Source organism: Danio rerio, chromosome 16 (assembly GCF_052040795.2).
Source record: "Danio rerio strain M-AB ecotype USA chromosome 16, GRCz13ab, whole genome shotgun sequence".
NCBI classification, from domain to species: domain Eukaryota; kingdom Metazoa; phylum Chordata; class Actinopteri; order Cypriniformes; family Danionidae; genus Danio; species Danio rerio.
The window spans coordinates 37,865,607-37,889,273 of record NC_141036.1 but is presented as its reverse complement, the minus strand read 5'-3'; the positions used below and the strand labels follow the sequence as shown (position 1 = coordinate 37,889,273).

At 37.4% G+C, this 23,667-nt stretch overlaps 1 protein-coding gene and 1 long non-coding RNA gene across 27 annotated transcripts in view; one reads left to right on the top strand and one right to left on the bottom strand.

The window, feature by feature from the left end:
- LOC147840339 (uncharacterized) overlaps window positions 1-23,667 on the top strand; it is a 328,044-nt gene that overhangs the window by 13,681 nt on the left and 290,696 nt on the right. The window lies entirely within an intron of this gene.
- LOC147840340 (uncharacterized) overlaps window positions 1-23,667 on the bottom strand; it is a 357,076-nt gene that overhangs the window by 119,084 nt on the left and 214,325 nt on the right. For 7 of the 26 annotated variants that reach the window (XR_015511614.1, XR_015511633.1, XR_015511625.1 and 4 more), the window contains one exon: window positions 9,464-10,066. The exons of 14 other annotated variants lie outside the window; for them this stretch is intronic. The gene's annotated coding sequence lies outside the window, so the exon portion shown is untranslated. Of the gene's footprint in view, window positions 1-9,357; window positions 10,067-11,361; window positions 11,464-11,556; window positions 11,647-23,667 lie in introns of those variants that run through there. 5 more of the 26 variants (XR_015511612.1, XR_015511631.1, XM_087287360.1 and 2 more) reach the window with 2 other exon arrangements.

Here is a 23,667-nt window from a genome sequence, read left to right as displayed (position 1 = left end):
TGGCTTTCTCTCTGTAGATGGTAATGTTATTAAAAGACATGCTCTCACACAAAACATGAGGTCAGGTAAAGTCCATTTTATATGCAGGCTAAAACACATTAAAAAGGCCAAGCAGGAGTTTAAAAAAACAAACAAACAAACAAAAAAAGATAGGCTAGAGCTGATCATGTATCTAGAGTCACTGTGAGTCCAATTAAAGGATTTAAAAAAAAAGCATCCCATAAGATAAAATAAATCAAAATAAGCACTTTGCAAATAAAGGTTATATATTTTAAAACCATTTTGAAGTCAACATTTTTAGCGCCTTTAAGCTGTATATTTTTCAACTGTCTACAGAACAAACCATTGTTGTATAATAACTTACCTAATTACTCTAACTTGCCTAATAAACCTAGTTATGCCTTTAAATGGCTTGACGTGCTTCAGAGTGCAAAAGAAAGTTGGAGCAAACATCTAACAAATGGAGCAATGGAAGAGACAGAAAAGCAAGGAGCTTACAATGGTGGAGGTTGTTTCAAGGATGACGGCCGCTGGACATGACGGAATTAAAGCACATTATTTCTGCTTTACATGTATGGCTGGTATTATGATGTCTAAACGACTTCGTTTAACTCTTTCCCTGCAGTTAACAGGAGAAAAATGCTTCCCTGCCATTGACGAGTTTTACGGCAATCAGTGTTTCAGGCGTATTACTGCAGGGGAAGACCTAACTCATAAAAGTAAGAGTTATACAGCCTTCCTTTGGCTTAATCCCTACAATTTTAGATCTGTTTCAGATTTTGCCTTGACAAGAGTGATATATGACAAGAAATATACTGTTGAAGTCAAAATTATTAGCCCCCCTATGATTTTTTTCCCTTTTTAAATAATTCCCAAATAATATTTAACAGAGCAAGGAAATTTTCACAGTATGTTTGATAATATTTTTTCTTCTGGAGAAAGTCTTATTAATTTTATTTCGGCTAGAATCGGCCATTTTAAGGTAAAAATTATTAGCCTATTAATTTAACTTAGTTAACCTAGTTAAGTCTTTAAATGTCACTTTAAGCTGTATAGAAGTGTCTTGAAAAATATCTAGTAAAATATTATACTGTCATCATGGCAAAGATTAAATGAATCAGTTATTAAAACTATAATGCTTAGAAATGTGTTGAAAAAAAATCTTCTCTCCATTAAACAGAAATTGGGGAAAAAATAAACAGTGGGGCTAATAATTCTGACTTCAACTGTATTCATTAATTTTTTTCTCGGGTTAGTCCCTTAGTTTATTAATCTGGGGTCGCCACAGTGGAATGAACCACCAACTTATCCAGCATATGTTTTATGCAGCTGATGCCCTTCCAGCTGCAACCCATCACTGGGAAACATCCATACACACTCATTCACACACATACACTACAGACAATTTTAGCCTACCCAATTCCCCTGTACCACATGTTTTTGCACTTGTGGGGGAAACCAGAGCACCTGGAGAAAACCCACACAAACACAGGAAGAACATGCAAACTCCACACAGAAACGGCAACTGACCCAGCTGAGGCTCGAACCAGTGACCTTTTTGCTGAGGCAAATCTAGGGGTTCTGATATTGTGTAATGTTCCAGCACGGTTTTACAACACTACTTATTCATTTTTGTGTCACCAAATCATGCTCTTTCTGGATTAACAATATCACTGCTGTCATGTGAGGAATAAACTCATCTCACGACACTGATTCAATATCCTAAAACACCTGAAACTCACATGCTCTTTTAAAACAGCTCTTTTTTCTCACGCTTCCTCATTCTCTCTCATCACAGACACACACACACACACACACAAACACACGCAGATTATTAGGACTAATTGCAGAGGCGATGCTGCTTTCTTCCACAGTACAAACAAAATCAAAGTGGAGCTTTCCCCCCTCCTTTCGTCTTTATGAGCTGAAAAGGTGTGCTTGTTCCCAGACCTCTTGTTTGAAACACTTCAAGCGCCTGGTGACAATGAGGCCAGTTGTAGACCTCTTAAAACGCAATAATCTCCATATGAAAAAGAAACGTATTGTAAAAGACCCCGTCCATACATTAAAAGCAAGGTGTTTAAGGTTAGCGTCATCTTCTGAAAGCTTAGGAGCTGCCAACAAACGCAGCTAATCAATGCAAAAATGCAGCAGTTTGCACAAAAGGGCATCCCATGGTGAGGAGCATATGCAAAAATCACTGCCACATAATAGCCTTTATATCCTTAGGATATTGAGAATGAGCCACCAGTGAATACAAAAGGAGTTGCCCTACCACTGGCAAACCTGGCGGTCATGCGGCCTCGCTAATGCTAACATCAGGGCTTATGGCACGAGGCTTGGAATACCTGTACCCCAGGAGAGATAAGCGAGAGCCGCGTTCAATCCGCTGCTAAGCCAAGTGTCCCCAGTGAGATGGCTCACCTATTGTCTATGCTCCTTATCATAATGTAGGCCATGTTGTCTTCCCTATTTCGCACCGACCATTCAATTAGCCCCCATTTCCATAGTAATTGAGGCAAGCGTTGGAAGGGTCAGCCATGACAAGGGGATGAGAAGTGCCCGACAAGACTTTTTTTAAAGGGCTCTGTTCGAGCTGGCACGCAGGCAGGGTCTTTAATAGTGTCGTTCTCTTTTGCAGTCGTTGGTCTCCTCAGAACACTAGCGTAGCAGTTGTAAGCTATTTTTAAATACTAGGTTATACTTGTCAGGTGAATTTATTTTTGGATTGTTTGGTACAGATAACAGAAGGCAAAGTATATTTGGTAAATGATTAAGTTAATGCTGGTTTGCAAGCAAAAATACATCATATTTGAAAATAATCAAAGTCCACATTACAGCTAAAGACAAAAATATAAACTGGGTAGAAATATTTAAAAAATATTGACAATTATTTGCATTTACTTCATTAAATTTGCAATCTTGAGAAAAAATACTTAATATTTAGAAAAAATATTTACAATTTCATTTTTTTACCCCAATCACAAATCTAAAATTCCTGGCTGTATTGAAGCACTTGTGGTTGTAAACATAGACTGTAAAATATATGGACGTAGTGTCTGTGACATCACCCATAGGTTTCTGAAGAGCACAAAAGAAGCCACAAGTAGGTGTGGCCAACCGTCGCCATTTTATTCGCGCGTCATCGCACTCACGGCAGGATACCAAACAAGGGCAAAGAGGCGGAGAGTGAGCGGAGCTACAGACACCTGCTGGCATTTTGCTTGGACCTGGCTTAGACACACTTTATTTTGGTAAAACGCCTAATACTTGACTCGTTTGTGTTCTGACCACATGTGCTTGGCTGTACAATATATCAATAAAGTGTTTAGACTTTTAAAAATACTGTAGTAATACATTGAGCCACTAAGCATTGTTCTTATGACGTTTTCCTACAGGAGGAAAACGCAAATTACTTCCAAACACTTTAGATATAGTCTGCGTTAGTAAATGCAGGACTATTGATGAAATCCAGCATAACACTGTATGATAACACTTCAGATGACTGTTCTACAGCCCACAGCTAATCAACCTGTCAGATTCGGGAGTGCATTACAGCTCTAAAGAACAATAAAAATGATTAATGATCTTAAATAAAACAAACACATTTATAAAGATGGCTTACAAGTTACTTTACTCACATGGGAACTGGAGGCCACGTGAATGGTTTGTGAGCACAATTAAGTTCACACAGCATCCCATATCATCTGATAATTGGACGAAATAATCCCACAAGGCAACTGACTGTGTAAAGCTACATGAAACAACACAAAAATATGATGAATATGCCGAAATCAGTGTCCAATTTGCCGGAGTCAGCTGAGGTGAAGTGACCTAGCTGTCAATCAAGTGGCCACGCCCTTAATTATGCAAACTTAATATTACCCAATATAAAGAAAACTGATGAGTTATTAAAAAATCCCCCCCCCCCTCACAGTTGTCATGAAGGGTAATATTAGCTTTATGAACCAAAATCGTTCTTTGTACCAGGCTGTAAACACCTTTTTTTCTGCTGTAAAGTTGGCCATTCTAACAGTGGGCTCAATTAAACTTTGCTCTATTACGGAGCCAGGACTAGCGGAATTTCGATGAATTGCAGTTTCAGTTACTTCCGTATTGGCCTCCCGAGGGAGAGCGGGAGGTTGCCGCTTGGTTGTGAAGAGTTGGATTGGTTGAAGCACACTGTAAAGAATCAAGGAATAAAAGCTGTCACAGGTGTTTAAACTAAAAGGTCCACATTGGTACCTTAAAGTAACATACTAGTGCTACATGTGCATATTAGCATTAAACATGTACAAAAGTAACTTTTAAATGGGTACCACCCCAGTGACAGTTTTGGTACCTTTGTTTCAGAGATTGGTTGAGTCTAGAGGCAGCCCAGTAACTAGATGTTGTGACTTAGACATCTCACCACTCTAAGACACCTTATATGATATTTCAGGATAACAGTACAAGAAGAATTCATTTGCATACCCCAAATTTTGTATTAATTTTTATAAAGCATGAAAATAAAGTCTTAAATGGACAATTAAAAAAACATGATTTATGAAAATGAGTTAACGGTTTGGCAATGCGGTGGCGCAGTACGTAGTGCTGTCACCTCACAGCAAGAAGGTCGCTGGTTCAAACCTCTGCTGGGTCAGTTGGCGTTTCTGTGTGGACTTTGCATGTTCCCGTGGGTTTCCTCCGGGTGCTCCGGTTTCCCCCGCAGTCCAAAGACGTAAAGGTGAATTGGGTAGGGTAAATTGTCCGTAGTGTATTAGTGTGAATGAGTGTGTATGGATGTCATCCTAGAGATAGGTTGCGGCTGAAAGGGTATCCGCTGCGTAAAACATGTGCTGGATAAATTGTCGGTTCATTCCACTGTGGCGACCCCAGATTAAAAAAGGGACTGGAAAATGAATGGATTAGTTAACAGTTTTTGCTAAATAACTCTTTATATATTAAGTCATTATTTGTTAAAAAGGATTTTAGCTCTTTAAGGGAGAGTTCACTTGGAGATTGCCACAATTTATTCATTATTAGACAAATCACATATGCCTTCATAATAGCAAAGAACACAATATACTTTAGTAATGCTTTTTACTATTTTAAGAGCTTGACACCAGCTCCGTTTTCTTTCTCTGGATTAGAGCAGCATTAACTGCATGCTAAACTACTTTTCTGTATCACAGAAGTCATACAGCTTTGAAATGACACAAGGGTTAGTAAACGATGTCAGAAATTTCATTCTCATTGAATTATTCCTGGTGTGGGCCTTAAGACTGACAGATCAGTCAGTCAATGTAAATCCCACATTAAACACAAGCCTGTCACATACATCTAGCGTCTTCTCTCTTTTTTCCTCATCTAACCGTCTCTGTCACTTTCTCAATCTGTCTTTCTCTCTCTTTCAGAGAAAGTGTCACGCTGTCATTACCAGAACTTTGTTTCGCTGTCTTTCTCTGTCTCTTTCTCTGTCGTTCACTCTCTATCTCTATCTACCTCTGTCAGAGGCAGTGCCAATAACACTGGCAGCCAGTGCCAAGCTCTTATGTAGTTCTATGTACACCACCCTGTCTGGCACGACCAACAACTGAAAGAGAGAGAGAGGGAGGAGGAGACAAATCGAGAGAAAGGGAAACTGGGGATCGCATGCAGATGCAAGGCCCTTCTCGTTTACAAATATGCAAATAGTGTTGCCTTTGTGATATGCAAATGAGAGATTACAGACCGCTAATTAGGGTCAAAAGAACTGTTCACGTCAATTAGGGGGAATAAAAAATGATACCCCGATCGGCTGGCCCTCTTCCCTCCCAACCCTCCACCTCCTACCCTTGCTGCTCACCCCTGCTATGGATATCCTTCCCTTTTGTCTTAAAAGCAGGAGCAAAAATGGGGACCAATGAAAGAGACATTAACACAGGGGGACAGCGAGCGTATGCCTTCAATCGGCAATCTTTTAAAAGATCAGTCCAGCTGCACCTCTATAATAGAGAGCCTCCTCCACCTCTTCCCTCTATGTACCTGTCGGACGTGGTTGCAGGAAGAGCGAGGCCTGGATTTGCATTCTAATGACCCTCCCTCCACCATTTTCCACTCCCTTTGCCCGGCCCCTGAGAGGCGGCCCCTTGCATCACCCAGAGATCAATTAGAGCAGTCCCACCGCCTGCCAACATCCTCTTTCCCTTGCCTTCCTTTCTGTTCTCCTCTGCCCTCTCATCCCCTTAACATCCACCCGTTCCACTCTGGGACGTATTGCTGCTCACTTGCTTCCATCTACCCACTGATGCCCCATCCAGTCTACCAGTCCTGTTTCCTTCTTTTTAGTCTACATTTTCTGTTCTGTTGTCCCAAAAGCCACAGAACTGGTATGCTTTTTGTCTATTCAAGCAACATCATAACTGAAATGGAGCTTCATTTGGAATATACTGTAGGTTATACTTGGTGCTAGCAAGCAATACAATCTGAGGTCATCATGTTAAGACCTTTATTAACAAATGACTCAAAATTAAAAGGCTTTATTAATGTATTGCCAAGCAAATCATGCAATATTACAACTTTTGTCAAACCTAGGTGCCATTAATGCGCAGTTTCCATTTAACACACCTAATTTTTATTATTTTATTATCACTGCATAAAGTATCTATCATGTTTTTCCTTTATTATTTTTTAAAAGCCTAAATAGTTAATTTTTATTTTAGTTGTAGTTTTTTTAGGTTTATGTTAAAGAAGGAGAAATATTATAAATAAATGAGAAATATTTTCCTTGGCAAGTATATGAAATATAATAAGCTGCTTAATTTAATTTAAAAGGTTAATATAAGAGGCTGTTTTTCACTCAGAAATATTTTTGTGCCTTGCTCAAGCTACTTATTTAAAATCACCTGAATCAACACAATTCTTGAGTTTTTTGGGGGGTAAGAGCTTAATAATTTTATGTTCAGTGCACTTAAAGGTGCAGTAGGTGATCTGCTTAATTGCTAACTGGGCAGAATAATGTCTTTCAAATACAATCCAAAGCCACACCTCCTGAAATTAATTAAAGATGACAGAAACCCACTAGGTCACGTCATTCGCCAGTTAGAAAACTTTTTAGTACTTTATAATGCTACAATTCTGAATAAAAAAATTTATTATATCTAGCATGTTATTGGTGTAGTTAGAAAGCAAAACCTGTCATAATGTGCAATACGTCATGCATGCAAGGATCGCTGGTCTCACTCACTCACACGCTTTGTCCTAAAGCAGCTACTGTATGCTGAGTGGTTGGCCGGTGGCATGCAGGAATTACACTTATTACTAAGCCATACTTACATGCTATTTCAGACCAAGTATTTAGAGTATTATGGTAAACAATATAGAGAATGCGTCACAGGTTGTCAATGTTCAAAAATGAACCAATATGATTATAAAACCAACTTTACCTCAGTAAAGCAGGCTAGGCGGAATATCTCCATTTACTAAAGTTTTTTTGTTCAATTAAATAAAAAATCTACATTATAGAGGCTGTAAAAGGTCCCTTAGTTTTTAAAACATAACATTACCTGTCTATAAGAAATAATTCAGCCATGGTGTCACCCTTCCTCAACCGATAAAAAGTAACTAATATTGATTCAGGATTTTAAAAAGGTGTGATTCAGAATTGTTTTTACTGCTGTCACTCGTGCACATGTGCGTGAACAGAGGTGAGCAGTTGTAAAAATGTACATTTGCTGACAGTTTGGGCTACTTACTAGAATTATGGGAATTATCGGCCTGACAATTTTTAATGGGATGAACATTTTTTAGTCTTATGACTTACCCAAAATATAAAAATACATATATTGATATAGTTTACTTTAATCATTACTATTGTAATGTGAAAAGACTTTCAACTAGCACAACAAAAAACGTTTCTGAAGATAATCCCCTACTGCACATTTAAATTTGTAAAAACAATTAAATTAACTTAACCAATTTTTTGAGAACATGAAGAAATTGTATGAAGCCCAACCTTATTTGCATTGATTTTTAGTTAACACTTACTTCAGGTGACATTTTTCATCATGTTAGAATTATTTATGAAGGATCACTTAACAGGGTTTCAGAAACACACACACATGCACAGTTCCTTTAAATAGAAATATCTGAATAATACTTAACATTTGAATAATATTCATGAGAATGTACCATAATATTTAAGTATATTAGAATGCATCTTTGGTGCTTTAAATTGCTGAAGGCCAGATTTTAAAACAGGACACTCGTCTCTCCTTTATGCTGGATCTTTTTAAGCTGACTGTTCTGTCGATGCCCACTCTTCTGATATCCTCGAGAGAGTGCTGAGAGCGGCAGGGTAACCCCATTCAGTATTGGCAGCAGGTCTGCAGAGCCACAGCTGGATCCTTCCTACAAGCCTCCAGCCTGCAAATGTGGCCCCCTTCCCTGCTCATCCTCTGCCAATCACAGGACCAGCCAACCAGAGGACGGCAGCAGATCTGGGCTTTACATAGATTTCTGATACCGTTGATCCAACTGATCATTTAAAAAAAAAAAACAGCAACCATTGTGCATGACTGATTGTCAGTGCACAGTAGTGACAATTTATAACAGTGCTTTCACAGTAGCACTTTTAGCGCCCAGTCGGGTTTAAAATTTGATTTGTTTGCACAATTTGAATGTTGCTATTTTATCATATCTAAATTTTAACTCATGTTCATCAGAATACCTTCTTATTCATTTGAACTTTTGCATTGTACTCATGATTAATAGACCCATTTTACATTTACAGGTTTCCCAGTAATGGATGTACTCATAGTTGGGTAAACCTAAAGCACAGTGATTGGGAGAGTACAACAAATATGCTTTTCTACATCTATTTGCTGATAAAACAAAAGAAAAGCGTGATGGTGGTGTTATTAAGACTTTCAAAAAAAGATAAAAAATTGTGAGACTGATTAAAGCAGACAGAAAAGAGAACAACTTCAGATTTACTGCTGTGCTCATACATACTGCAATCACTCACATACCGTAAGCGTTCATTCGTTTTTTTTTGTTTTTTTTTGTAATTTGATTCAAAGATGATGTAATACATACACAAATATGTATAAAAGTATATATGTTAAAATTAAAATCTAAACATTGAAAAAAGGATTTAAGATGCAGATGACCATTAACACGTCAAAACAGTCTTGCGAAAAGGGTCCATAGTTAAAAAAAATATATATATACCTGTGTGTGTATATATATATATATATATATATATATATATATATATATATATATATATATATATATACTTAATTTTCAAACTTAAAGGGGTGGAAGTCAATCAATCCAAATGTAATAGCACCCTTGCACACAAGTTTCTGCTTATGTATAGAGAAGCCACATTTAGAACAAACCATGTACTATGCAGCCGATACAAGTTTAGTTCATAATGCATCAAGTACTGAGGAAACTTTAGTCACAATTGATTTGAAATAAAGCAATATCAGTTTTTGCTGATAGTCAAAAAGTGCTCATTTTTTATGTTTTTATTTAACACATTTAATTCTTATTATTTTAGTAAAACCACATATATTATAATATCTATTGTTATTTTTATTTACTTGAATAAGTTTATATTTTCTTTTTTCCTTTCTTAATTGGATTAAAGTTTTAGTTAAAGTGGCAAATCTGGGTTTTACATACATTTCTGGTGCCATTGATCGAACGGATCAGTACAAAAAAGTCCAGCAGTGTGCAATGTTGATTGCCAGAATGCTTAAATGCACAGTTGTGACAATTCCTGACAGTTAAGGAAGAGAATCAAAATGGGCGGATTGAAACGGACAGGTGGTACAGAAAGATGTGGGAAGAGAGAGCGAGGGAAAACGGGGGAAGTGAAGGACAGATTAAAAGGTCAGGGCACGGAGCAGACTGGTCTGTGTTTGCTCTGTCTCTCGCTCTGTCTCAGGTGCAATCATTATGGAGGTCTGGGCCGCGGGTGTGGAGGTCTGCTGACTATGGAGCAGCTTCCATTAACAGAGTCCCAGCGCTCCAACACTGAGTAGCTCTCAATTACTGTCTCCCTGCCCGCGCCGACTCCAGACACACTGTCACCCTGGAGAAAGAGAGGAACCAGCAGAAAGCGGGATTATGTGTATAACAACTGCTCTAGATTGACTCAGACAGGCAGTGTGGCTGCCCTCTCCACTGCACCCACAAGCAAATGAACAAACGCTAACATACAGTAGATATGCACAAGAAATATTTGGGGATGGTATTATTAGATGTGAGGCACCATAGGCATGTGTGACAATTTTAAAAAGCCATATAATGCTATATACAGTACAATAATGAAAAGTAATAGACAGTAAAATCATTTCTAATGCAAATTACAAATTCCCATTCTGTTGTGAAGTATCTATAAATCTGGCATATACATAGGCACACACTCACAAGTGAGCTGATGCTGTTTGTTGTCAACTTTTTTCTATGTTGCAGCATCCAGGAAAGCACCAGTAGGCATTGCAATGCTGTCGTCTCGTAGCAGATCCTCACGTTTATGTGTCATAATACCTTTACTCATGTTATGAGCTGTTCGTGAGTCTTATGCTGATAAAACGCAGACCAAATCAATGTACAACCTTGTAATTATAACGATGCTCAATTTGGGAAGAATTAAAGTCATGAGAGTGAGTATACAACGAGAAGAATTAATCTGACGTGAACTCTTCTTAAGGCAAGGATAAATTGCTAAGAAGAATGGAAAGGAAAGTTAATACGAGCAAAAATCTTATGAGGACTAATGTTCTGTGACTACACTGCCATTGTAAATTTGAAAACTCAAACAGAAACTGTAGCAGGCTAAAAAAAATTGCATCTCCACGATAATCACTGGATGAAGAATGCACAAAATGATTCTTAGTCCAACTGCACTGGATCAGACAGATTAGCCTCCAAGTTGTGAAATTTCCCCTTAGACTCGGTGACCCCCACGGCTAAGGATTTGGTCCTGAAAGGGGCCATGATGGGGGTGTCGGGGTGTCACCGTGAGGATTAATGCTTCCCCATCCCAACACACGCACATGCACACACAAAACCGCACAGATTTCTCCCTCCTCCTAATGATCTGTGAACCTCAGCTCTTCTCCTGCTTCCCAGCGCCTGTCAATCAAAGTCCAGATGGAGAAAGGAGGTTTTGGGGTTAAGGAGGTGGAGTAGGGCAGGCTGGGAAGGGTGAAGAAAGGGGGGGCATGTGTGTCTGAGAGGGTGGTCATCATTCACGGGTTGCGGGCAGTTCTCAGTCTATTGATATGGCTGGCCAGAAGACGGGGCAAGGGAAGGATTGGTGGAAAACGGGAAGCACAAAAACGGATTAGCATAACAGAGGCTGTCTTGTTAAAATGAGCATACCTCCCTTTCCCTGACACATCTCCTCTGTGAGACCTTGGGCTGTTGCATTTTCTACTTCCACTTCTGCACCTTCATCAAATACTCATTTGCTTAAAGAAGCGACTGATGGTAAAAAATCACAGATTATTATGTGTATCACAAATTACATTTAGTTATGATGTGAGAAAAGAAAAAGAAGAAAAGAAAAGAACTTACTAATATCTCAAATGTTTCTCTTTGATGTTTTAAAGAGATGAAATTGAGAACAAATTAAGATGCTTGCTTTCATTTCATTCTTCCAGCTCTCTATATGATGTAAAAACATTTTAAAATTATAGAAAGAGATTAGAAATCATAGAAAATCTAATTTTGAGTCCAAGTTAGAGATTTCAAAACATCTTCAAATCATTCTTATCTAATTATATTAAAACTCAATTAACCACTTAGACAGCAATGAGATTAAATGGAGAGCAAAATAACGGTGGTCTATGTCTTCCTACACACACACACACACACACACACACACACACACAGAAACACACACACACAAACATACACACACACACACAGTAACACACACACACAAACACACACAGTAACACACACACACACACACACACACACACACACACACACACACAAACATACACACACACACACACACAAACACACACACACACACACACACATAAAAAAGGTTATGTTTGCAAGACTGAATTGCAGAGTGATTTTTCCATTTCCATTTATCATATTTAACCCTTAATAGTTGTCTTTAAGCTCATGTGATTAAGTCTATGGACCTGATACAGCAGGCAGGTATACACTCTAATAAATAATAAAGGCTGGGCTATTTAAACCCAAACTGGATAACTTATAGACTAAATCAAACATTGGGTTAAATTTGGTCCTATTAATTTAATTTAAAAAAATTAACTCAGCAGATGGGCTAGTCTATATCTAGAATTGGGGTGAAATAACCCGAAAAAGACATTCAGTGCTTCCCACACATAGGGCTCTATTTTGACGGTCCATGCGCAAAGCGCAAAACGCAGGGCGCAAATGCTTTCTGGGTGTGTCAGGACGCGTTTTTGCTAATTTAAGGACGGGAAATCTGCCTTGCGCTTCGGTGCATGGTCTAAAAGGATCGAGTTTATTTTCTTAATGATTTATAGGTGTATTTTAAGAATAAACCAATTACAGTCTCATCTCCCATTCCCTTTAAGAGTCAGCTGCATCGCACCAAGAGCACATTTGCTATTTACAGGACGCACAGTAAGTCTAAGTGGAAAAAATGAGCATTTCACAAGCAAACAGTTAACAGTTAACAGTTTTTTTTAACAGAAAACTGTTAAACAGAGCATCTACCGCGCGAGAATGAGAGATAATGGATCACTTTCACTTTTTTCACTTTCACTTTCACCTTTACGCACATACATCAGTTAGTCTATAAATAAATACTTTTGTTTGTTAAGCGCAAATATTCATTTCAAAACTATTTCTAAATTCAGTTTTAATTTCCAGCAAACGAATAAATGAATAATAATAACAAAATGTGCTCAAAAACCTGAGTTAAATCATAAAACACATGCTGTGCCCCATATGATCTAAAACCTGACAGGTGGGCAAATCTAAGCTTGTTTTTAATAAAACAAATATACATATGGATATAATAAATAATACTGCTAATAATAATAACATTATACAAAAGCAAATTGTTATGAATGAACTGAAAAAGCCTCCCGAGATGAAGAAGACATAAAAGCAGTGATTTTTCATATTTATGTAGGCTAGAAAATAATATGTTTTGTAATATTTTAATCCTTTATATTTATATGCTATATCTATTCTTATTATATCCTATATATATCCTTAATATTTACATTTTTCATATGTAAAGATATTTGCCTATTGCTCTCTTGTGCGTATTAAGCAGTGCGTAAGCGAGGCGCAACTCTGCGCCGGAGTTTAGACCGGGTTAGTTTTGGTCTAATGAAAAATCTATTATAGTTTCTCAAAATAGCAACGCGCCAGCAGTTCGCCTCAGAACGCCTCCCTTTTTAGACCAGAACGCCTATGGGCGCAAAAAGAGCGCTAATGCATTTGCTATTTAAACAGCGTAGCGCAACGCCTCAAAACGACTCTTGCGCCAAGCTTAATCTACCAAAAGACTACTGCGTCACGCCTTGCCCCACACTGCGCCGGGTGTATGATAGAGCCCATAGACTTTATTTGGGCGAGCCGCACAGGTATATTAACAGCTGCCCAAGTATTTTTGAGGACTTATTGTTTTACCCTTTTTTTTTTGTATATGTCCAATAGCCAAACATCCATGATCGACTAACCAGTGGAAAATCTTCTCTCGCCCTACACGTTTCTCGTTGCGTGTGCGGTCGAAAACTGTCAACATTCTCACAGACAATCACACATGCTCAGCAGAGACCCACAGAGATGTGCCTTTTTGGCACTTGCATCCAAAATGCGCCCGGCCCGGGTTTCTAAATCTCCTAAAATGTCTGGGATTTGCTTTTGGTTTCGCTTTCTAAAGTCGCTGTTTGTTGGTATATTGTATGCATTTTTTCATTACATTTTTATTTTAAGCCTGATTTACTTAAATTCAGTGAATTACTGATTTACTGTGAATTACTTTCACAACTGACAGCGTGTGAAAGCCGCAAGAGCGAGAGAAACTTTCAATAAATAATTATTTGATCTAAACGACTCAAATAAACTTTTTTATATCCTCAGAGAGGATTAGAAATTACATCTAAACTGGTTGCAAAATATTTGTACACCGATAGAAATGGTTAATTAAGTCATTTGCCTTATTTAAATAATCTACCCATTTTATTATTGAAATTATTATACTTTTTTTAAGAGATATTGTCTTTTTGTCCCTTTATGTCATTTATTTCTCATTTGCACATGGCTCCTTCAAAATAAAATAAAAGTAAAACAAATAGTGGATTTCTTTTTATTTCAAGTCTTTTTTTACTTCCACTCATTGAAATGAAACAGTGTATTACAGTGTCATAATAAATAAAAATATTGTAAAAATTATTTTTTGTCGCATTTAAGTAACCACGTGCCATGGGTAAAAGGAGCGTTTCAGTCCAAATACCACCGCAAGTATATTTCAGACCTGTGGGTAGCACTGACTTTATTTGTTATATTATGTCTTGATTTTTAGAACATAGATACAAATTGTCAGTGAAGACTTAGGAGCAGTTCACACCTCATTTCATGATTTTTTAGATTGTGAAAAGAGCAGGTTTAAATGCCTTCCCAAATATTTGAGTAGGGTATAAATCTTAAGGAGGTGGTCTAGGATGCATTCAAGTTAACGGTGGACAAGTCTAAATCCATCTGGTTGTTAAAACCACATATCTTCACTTTCCTCAGCCTAAAATGTAAAAAATAAATAAAAAAACAGGACAGAAAGAACAGTGTTTTGTTTTTGTGAGAGTAGTTTAAAATACACAAATTATTGTAAACTGTTTATAGTTTTTAACAATGTATTATGCCATTCTATAAGACAAAAACAGATTTTTCATTAAGCTAAAATGACAGTAATCATGGAGCCTGTCTTGTGTGCTCTATTTAGTGGAACACGAGTGTACAAAGCCTCCTGTAGCCTACATTTAAAATAATTTATTTTAATATTTAGCTTTAAATACGATTTATATGTTTTCTTTCTGTCAAAACAATGTAATATTTAAAAAAATGTGGTGTTTTTGATGCTTTATTTAACAAAATATAGTTTAAATTCGCAAATAGCAATTTTTGTTTCAAAATTTGTTCCTCGGTTGCTGACGGAACTTCGACTATAAAATCTGGACTGAAGCAGATTCAGTTTACTAGAACTTCATCTACTGTGTGTTATGCTGCTTTGACATAATCTACTCTTTAAAAAAGTGCAAAAAAAAAGGAATAAAGATTAAATGAAAATGAATTATAGCAAAGAATTTGAAGATCAGAATCATATCCATTTAGTTGAGAAACATTTAAGTGGACAAATGTAAATTGAACCGTTTTCACCATTTAGAGTTTAGAGAAAACACAGGAAAAACCAATAAAGTTATAATATAAACCATATTAAATACCAAATTATCAGAGTTCAACAATTGTATTGTATGGAGATTTGCATTAAACATCTGAGACAATGCTTTAAGACTCTATGCTAACTGTAAGTGTCAATTGTGCAGGTAATCTGACCATTTCTAACACATTTCCTACAATCTGTGTCCACCAGTTTTATCACACAGTGTCAATGACAGAATGGTGGTGGATCTCCATAAATCACATTCTTTATTAGTCTTTTTACATCTGCAGTATGGACTAACTGCTTCAGTGAGGCTTTATGAAGCACATCAGCAGGAACAGGTGTCATGCCACTCATAAGATGAGAGAAATCAATACAACTGCTGATCATCCCAATCGATCTGTGGGGCCTCCAGCCGATACGATCAATAAAGCATATGTATGCCTGCATGCCAAATGCTCCCTGCCTGCACTCTTACCACACATCGCTTAAGCTCCAATATGTCCGCTAGGAAGAGATTCTTTGAGTGTTTTCTGGTTGAGATTTATACGGAAGCTCTTGTTTGATTGGTTTTAAACTTTAAATACAGTCTAGTAAACAAATCTAGTGTCATTAATGTGGAATACTATAAGAAAAAAATCCTTCAAATAATGAAAAATTAATTATCAGCAAATCACCAGATTTTTGTGCAATATATTAAATGATGCCAGAATGTCAGAAAAAGTTTTTTTTTGTTTTTTGAACAGAGGTAAATTATTAATACAAATAGCTGAAAAGCTATGAACATTTTTGATAAATTAGTGATAAGACTGTTATGGAACAGATTCTTTTACAGTGCATATAATACAACAATAAATCTGTAAGTGTTTATAATAAATACTTAAAAAAATCTAATCACTTCAAATCAAAATCCATTCAACATTTTTAAATACGTAGTTTTAGTATGATTGTTATACAATTTAACTGAATGCAGTAACATATTATTAAATATATAAAAAATAAAATAAATGCAATTCACTTCTGTTGCTTTAAATGCACACACTCTTTAAAGATGCAATATGTAAGTTTGACATCCAGTGGTTGAAATAAGTATTGCACTCCTGATTCGAAACACAAGCAAGCACAGGTTGCCAGATTTATGACATCAACAGGAGCGTGCCTGAGTATCGAGCGTAAAGGCGGATTTAAGTCAAGTTCTAAATAAAAGTACAGCACACAATAGAAGGAATATTTTCCATATTAAAAGAAGTTTTTGTCTTAACCAACACCTGAAATGTATATTTTAGAAACGGCTTCTATTTTTTGGATAACAGGATAAACTGACACCACGTGTGCTTTATTCAGTGATCAATGCTAATAATGTGAGTTTAAATGCCATTTATATGACATTTATATAGATCTTGAAATTAATATAAACGGTTTGAAATTGAAATTTAGAACTGTGACTCAACACATATCAGTGATTCAGCATGTACATTTAATACTGTTGATGAGATTTAATATGTATTAATTAGATTATAAACCTTACCATTTCATTGGAATGCAATAAGTGCACTATTCTGTGCTTCAGAAAGGCTGCGTTTAAATTTGTGTCGAGTTATGTGTAGTGCAAACAGCCCAATTGCTTATCTCTGCAAATCTCATCACATAGCGTGTTGTCAATGTAACCTGCTCACCTAATGTTTACGTTCGTAATATTTATATAATTTGCTAATTATTAACCACCTCATGTGGAACTCTGAATCTGCGTCTCATTTAGGAGTCTGCTACTGTCCACTGGAGGTCACATTTCGGTTGCAGACGCATACTTTAAGAGCATTTGTTTTCCACCACGGCAACCCGAGGTTCTGGAATATAGTTGGCTAAAGTGTCATTGGGCAGGTTAAAGGTACCAAATCAAAGACAGATATTCCAGGCACGTAACACACATTTTGAAAGCAGAATATCTGACTTCAGCATTGTTTTTCAGATAAACAAGAATGCTCACTTAGCATGTTTCTTGAATATCGGCACACATATTATGCTATTTTTATGTTTTAGAAGAGTCAAAAACTTACAGCACCTAGAAAAAGCACAATGAATTCTGTCAATGCATTATCATTTATCAGCTAAATTAAAAATAAAACAATAACAAAGAACACATTTTGAAGACTTAAATATTCCTTTTTAATAATGCTTGTTACCAAATACATGTTTTGGTGAAATTGGCAAGTTTGGAGCTTTCCCTTTCTTAATGATGTAAACAAATGGTTGTTTTGCTGAAATTGTCAAAGTTTGAAGATTTTCTTTGTTTAATGATGTTAACAAATGCTTGTTTTGGCTAAATTGAAAAGTTTGAAGCCTCGTGTATTCACTTTTAATTATTATTTTAATGATGCTAACAAATGCATGTTTTGGTGAAAATGAAGAAAGAGGCCTTACATATTCCTTTTAAATATTTATTAAATGATGTTAACAAATGCGTGTTTTGGTGAAATTGACAAGTGTAAAGTCTTGCATATTTCTAAACTCACTGAACCCAAACCGGGGGTGAAATGCCAGCAGTCCCCAAAAGAGAACAAGGGTCCCCGAAAACGCCACCCTGACCCTGGGAGTCCCTCACTCATTCTCTCACTCTCTCTTTGTTAACTTTCACTCTCCTTTAGCTATAACTCTGCTGGAGCGAGCAGTGAGTGCTGGAGGTATTGTCTCCTCATGGTGACCCCGGCTGACCTCATTCACAACCCTCAAAAACACCATCTGCATGATCCAACAGTCAGGGGCCAAAGCAGGGTGGGAGGAAAGGTGGAAAGGTGACAAGAAAGAAACTAAAACCAGTCAAAGAGGATGCAAAAGGATGAATGATGGCATGATGACAGATTGCTTTTGTACAGACAGATACATGGAGGCATTTCTTTGGTTTTAGTGAATCTCTGTCTGCTACATAGAGTCCACAATGAACTCAAAGTGTATTAACTTTAAAACAGTTATAATTTACACTCTAAGAAAAGTTTGCAAAAAAATATGGCTGAATGTGCCGTGTTGATTTGTAGTATGCACATTTTCTTATACAGTAGCAAAGCATAACGTAGATTTTAGGCAAGGAATGAATGCAAGTGGAGATGGAAATGTCCGTACATTACAAACAAACACAAACTATGAATAAAAAAGACAATAACACAACCAAATTATTAAAAAGTTAAAGAACTGAAAGAAAAAAGTGAGCAAGGAAATTAAACATTAATACAAAAACACTGTACAGTATCTGTTTCAGGGCCATCAAATTAGAATCGACTAACAGAAATTAAATTCTGTAAATTATCATTTAAAATATGAAAACAAACAACAAGGACATAATGTATAAATACAATTTAATACTATACATTATTAATGTATTTTAATACATTTTACTGTAATTTGTTTATTTTATATAATGCAACTAAAGAAAAACACAAAAAAGAAGAAAAAAGTCTATATTCAAATAAAACAGTATTTACAAACTATTTGTTGGTACTTTTGAATGTTACAAAATTAGAATAAACAATATGGTGCAATGTCCTTTCTGACCAAGGAGGTTTTGGGCATGTTTTCTTTGCTTTTTTCATTCAGACATCATCTTTCATTCTCTCTCTCTCTCTCTCTCTCTCTCTGCATCCATGGTGGAGCATTCCAGGAATGAGCCTGCAGGAGGCTGCATGTGCGCAGGAGGCCGTTTTTCCCATGGGGTTGCAGGTGAAAAACCGGGACTCTCTCAGCGCCTGCGAGGGACGCCATCTGTCCCCACAGCTTCGTCTGCAGGGGCCCATCACCCCTCAAACCTCCCCCACACGCTCCATCCCTCTATCCGTACCCCCTTCTCTCCCTCACCTCATGCCAGCCCAGCAGGGCACTTTACCCTGGAATTCCTGTCCTCATCGGATCTGTTTTTTTTTAATGTAGTCTACCATCATCAACACAGTCAAATTGAAATGAAGGTTAGAGCCAGGAAAGGGAAGCTGTGTCTGCGCCAGTTTCTGCTCAGATTCAGTCTGGTCTTCAGTAACACTCACCAAATGAATGCAAAACACAAGTTTGTAAAATGCTGACTGTAAATGCAAAGTATAAAGTGATTCAGTAATTATACTTTATGTACATACTTGGCTGTTATTTTGGAGAATTTAAGCTAGATTTATACTTAAACAGCATAACTCCTATTTGTACTCAGGAGCGTACAATATATGTACAGGCCTGGATAACTAATTATGTGTAATCTAGATTATATAATCTGATTCCGATTTTTTATTTATATTTGTAAATGCATTATTTTAGGTTTTAAATCGCTCAAAATCAGATTAAAGCTACTTTATATATTATATTATTAAAAATTATTCTATTCATATAACTTTACCTATTACATTTTTTTTTTTTTTTACTAATTGGCTTATAATTCACATGGTTTCCGCTACATTCATTCTTCCGTGGCGGAGTGCCACACCACAATTCAACCTGCCACGGCTACATTACAGCCTCTTATTCAAAATATTCTGTAGTTTTTTAAATAGCGGGTTAAAATCCCATCAAAAACGTATGAAAAGGTAAGTGAATAATAACAGCGCAAACTTTTCTGTGACCGTAGTAGTGCTGTGCGTTCTGTTTAACCCTTTAAGGTGACATGCTGACTGACTGACTGACAGGTGTGTGATGCGTGAGACCAGCAAACACAGCGTAGCTTTCAGTTATGATGAACACAGTTTCCATAATTATACTTTATTTATAGATAAAGGTCTGTGGCTCTGCATATAATGACTTTATCTTGCTGGAGTTTATAGCTGTTTCACTTTACTTCAGGACGCATTAATGCTGCCTCCGCTCCACAAGTCTATTGGAGACATTCATAAATATTCCTAGCAAATCTAATAAATTTTGGAGATATACTCGGTACATAAACGCACTAAATCTCACTTCAGCCACCTTTATTTGAGGGCGCGCAAGAAAATCTGTACTTGAGCAGCGTATTTGAGAGCGCCCAAGAAGTTTTGTGCATGATCAGAAATCGGCACTGAAGCAGAGATTGACATGCTCGTAGGTTATTACATAAATACGATCTCGACTTAATAAGGCGCCCATGACATTTGTCAATGAAATAACGCCACATGTAGTGGTAGATCTGTGTAAAATGGCCAACAGAGTCTGCCGCCACAGCTGGAAAAAATCCTAGAGGAAACAGTGATTTAGTTTTGAATATCCAAAATATAGAATGACCACATACTGTACATGTTGTGTTCATTCATTTGTCATCCATGCATCTGCTATTAAACAAGAAAGGTCAAAGTAATCTAAAAGTAATTCAGAAGTAGTCAAAATACATTATCTAAAATAAGTAAAGACTGGATAAATTAATACAGCTGTCATCATGCATTTTGTAATCAGTACCTAGATACAATTTGTACGCTCCTGTAAGTTTGTAGGGTTCTGTTCACATGGATCCATCAGAATGACTAAACATGCAGTATTATGAAAGTCAGGCCAGTAGCTGGCAACATCAATTTGATTTTGGCTGACAGGTAGGCACAATAACCGGCACAATCAGCACAAGGTATACCGTGGTTTGCAAAACAGCCAAATTTTCTGCTTTACCGTTCCTGTGATATATGTATGATTTTTTTATTTAGGGTGTTTAGGATTACAGTATCTCCAGCAGAAAAGATAGCCAAAGATGCAGTTTTAAATTGTAAAGATTTGTTTTGTTTTTTTTTAACTAATGAAGGCAGCAGAAGTCAATGATTCATTTGATTTTTTTTTTGTAACTTGACATGTTTACAGCTCCAAAATATTTTACATGTTTCTCATAATAAAATATATTTTGTGTTCAAAGTGGAAAAAAGTTTTTGTTTTTTACTAAGATATTTAAAAAGAATGTATTTTACAACAGTAATCACAATATCTTAAAACCGTGATACCTTTATCCAAGGTTATCATACCGAATATTACACTGAATAGACTGAATTACAGCGAATAGACTGAATACATATTATTCATGTTTATAAAATCACAGCAGGTATTTTACTCATTTAATCTTTTTGTTTTAATAATTTATATTTTCACTAACTAAAAAAATGACTAAATGAAGTTTATGTTTTTAGTAGAGAACAGATCTGTATAATCTCTCTTTTGTATAGTCAACTAAAATAAACACCTATAAGCACACTTGGCTTAATGCATGAATAATGATTTAAGTCAATTTCCAAATGAATCTTTAATCATTTTACTACAGTAAACAGCCACTTGACTCTATTCACAAGAGATTTCACCACTGCGTTGCGAAGGCCAACTCCTGAACAGAAACAGACAGAATAGAAGAAAAGTATGAAGTTCTCATGAATGTCAGTGTGTCTGTATAATGTCTGGTAAGCATCGGGCGAATGGATGCACTCAGCTGAGCTGGTGTAGAGCTGGACGTGGCTGTGCTAACGGTCAGATGGTCCGTGCCAGTGTGAGAGAGCACTTTCACGTGGGAACCCGGCCACTGTGCACAGACAGACAACGCAGGGGCAGCAAAGTGTGAAGCTTCCAAACTGTCACTTACACAGACAGACAGCCTCCCTCCCTCTGCCTGTCTCTCTCTCTCTCTCTCTCTCTCTCCCTCTCCTCTCGTCACACTTTATCCACGGTCCCGCACAAAAACCAGACAAGCACACAGGCACGCACGCTCACTCTCGCCATATAAACACACACACACACACAAAACACACTGCGTCAATCTACAGACATGGCTGATAGGCAGGAGGGGGAGGACGGAAAGAAAGAGGAGGGAAAGAGAAACAGAAGGAGAAAGACAGAAGATTGAGTTCCTGACATCCAGCAACTTATTCTTTTATGTCCTTCCATAGGCTAAAGCTCGGGGAAGAAAGACAGACAGCCAAGAAAAAGTCAAGACCGAGAAGATTGTGAGGGAAAGGCCTAGATATGAGAGAGACAGTGAGAGAGTTTGTGGGACAGCGGAGCGCTAAAGTGTCCCCATTCTCTCAGTGACTGGGCGTAACAAAGAAGTGGGCAGGCTAGCAGGACTGTGGAATGGGATGACAGTGGGTGGCGGTTCGCAGGGGCCCCCGTTCCCCCGCGCCTCTTTGGGGTCACCCTGCCGGTGACCCCACCCTGATTGTTTCCCTTGGCTCTGTCAGATCCCATTGTCGCTGACTGGTTTAATGGGGAGAAAATAGAGGGGGGGCCAAATGGGCAGGGAGACACCCCTTGGTCTTCTTCTGCTCGGAGAGATCTGACTATTTGACCTAAAAAAACAAAATGTCCAAATTTTGGGAAGAAGTAACAAGAGTGCCATGAAGTAAAGGAGGTGCAGAGCGCCCCCATCTGTCTAGGCAGACTTTGAAAAAACAGGCAGCATGAGTGGCCATAACAACATTACAACACACATTCACAAAACTGCATTTGTTATTATGCAGAAATCAAAAATATTCTAAATGGTGAATCATTTGGGATAATTTTCAAGATGTTTTTCTATCTAACAGTACAGTACAGTATCTGTCAATCCCTCAGTTTGTCTGTCCATCCATCCATCTATCCATCATTCTATACACCCATCTATACATGGGTCCACCAATTCATCCTTCAATAGATCCATCCATCGTTCCATCGTTCAATTTATCCATTTATTTATCTTTCAGTCCACCCATTCATCCATCAGTTCGTCAGCCATCTGGCTTTCTATCTATCTATCTATCTATCTATCTATCTATCTATCTATCTATCTATCTATCTATCTATCTATCTATCTATCTATCTATCTATCTATCTATCTATCTATCTGTCTGTCTGTCTGTCTGTCTGTCTGTCTGTCTGTCTGTCTGTCTGTCTGTCTGTCTGTCTGTCTGTCTGTCTGTCTGTCCATCCATTGATTCATTCATCCATCCATCTGTCTGTCCACCCATTTATCCACCCATGAGTCCATCAATCCATCCATCCGGCTTGCTTTCCATCCATCAGTCTGTATATTCATCTATCTATGAGTCCATCCATCCATCCTTCCATTGTTCGATTTATCCATCCATTTATCTGTCAGTTTACCCATCCATCTATCAGTTCGTCAACCATCTGCCTTTCGATCCATCTATCCATTTGTCTGTCTATTCTTTATTCCATTGATCGATTCATCCATCCATTCATCCATCTGTCCACCCATCTATCCACCCATGAGTCCATCAATCCATCCATCTCGCCTGCTTTCCATCCATCAATCCATCAATCTGTATATCCATCCATCCACAAGTCCATTCATTCGTTCATCCATCCATCCATCCATCATTCTATACACC